We start from the raw sequence: 1743 nt of genomic DNA, 5'->3' as shown, positions 1-1743 counted from the left end.
TGTGCTGCGGGTAGAGAAAGACCTCATCGCCTCGAAAGATCCAGGATACCCACTCTACGTGGTTAACGTTCCGCGGCAAATGTCGTACGTCGACAGCTTCCCCGCGGATAAGTTCTTCCTCCGATTCGATTACAGATTCGACATGTTTCACGTGAAGAAGTTGGATTTTACGTTTGTATGCCTTTATGCCTTGCACATGAACTACATCATCAGGGTTGAGCAGATATCTCATATCTGTGTCGCTGACCCGTACTACATGCACGAGGGCTTCTTGGGAGTCTGCGCAAATCACCGTGAATACGCGAGGGATTACATCGTCAATTTCATGCTCGCCAATAAGGACAAGGAGGCGATTCTCGTGCCTTATAATCTCGTGTAAGTCATCCGCGCTGCTATCCTTCCTTCGATTTCAATCATTCATTTGCACGGTGGAGGCTAATTAATTTGAGGACTTATTTTGCGCAGCGGCGGGCGCGCCGTCCTCATCATCCTCTACCCCCGATTCTCCCACGCTCTTTACTTGGACTCGTCGAAGAACATTCACAAAAAGGATTACACCCACATCAAGGATGTTCTCGACAGTGCTATGTTTTACTACCAAGCAAGGGGTGGAGAGGTCAGGGACAAGAAGAGAAGGGCGGCAGGGTCGCCTTCGGCCATAAGACCGACTTCTGCTGCATCCAGCAACCGAACGATTCTCTTAATGATGGATTCTATGTCCTACACCACATGCTGGAGTACAGACGGGATCACCAGAACCTTCGCATGTCACCTAGATCCGGTGATGCCCATATTCTGCAATGGGCAAAGGACATAGGAGATATCGAGGATCATCGACTTCGAGCTGAGTTCTATAACATCCAGCGCGAACTTGCCCAAATCATCATGAAGGAGGTCGTCGGAAAAACAGGGATGTTCTACGGAGAAGGAAAAATGTCGCGGGAAGACGTCGGAACATGGATAGCCTCTCAGCGTCTCGACCTGAAGCCTTTCACTAGGCTCGGGGACTATCTCCCTGACTTGGATGGATGGAACGACATGTTGGAGTGATTGTCGATATATGACAATGTGTCCGTTTAGTCCATACTTTCTGTATGACAAAACTTTGAGTTATGCACGGTGAAACTTTATTTGTGATGTAATTAAACCGTCCTCCTCCTCGACTAGCGAAAATCACTCTAGTTAGGGCATTTTGGGGTACGATGAACTTTGTTATTTATGCTTATGATATGTTGTTTTTATTTTTGCCAAGTCTGTCTCTTTCTGTTGCTCAACTATATATGTTGCATATCATCGACTCATGTGATGATGTAGGTGCATAGATCATAGATGGCGAAGAAGTGCTATGCCAGGAGTATATATACGACAAGTGGCCAGAGTGTCAGGCCCTTCCGGTTTCCGAGCGACAGGTAGTAGTTAATTTAGAGGTTCACGCTAATGCGAAAGAGGGATACGAACTCATGTTCTCAAAGTGATAGCTCTTCTCGCGTATATCATTGTTTAGATGGATGACGATGTATTTGCATATCATTCGAGACTTGTATCGCTATTTTCGAGATGATGACGAGAGACCACTTTGTGTTGGATGATGATTATGATGATGACATGATTTGATGAGACTAATTGTATGTATATGCTATGATTACATTTGTATGTGTATGATATGCTAAAGATTATTGTATAAAGCCTATTCAAATACAAAACAAATACAAAACAAATATGCAGGAAAAAAACTAATAAATA

The sequence above is a fragment of the Triticum urartu genome, chromosome 3A (assembly GCF_056163025.1).
Source record: "Triticum urartu cultivar PI428250 chromosome 3A, HENAU_Tu73, whole genome shotgun sequence".
NCBI classification, from domain to species: domain Eukaryota; kingdom Viridiplantae; phylum Streptophyta; class Magnoliopsida; order Poales; family Poaceae; genus Triticum; species Triticum urartu.
This window is presented reverse-complemented; position numbering follows the sequence as displayed.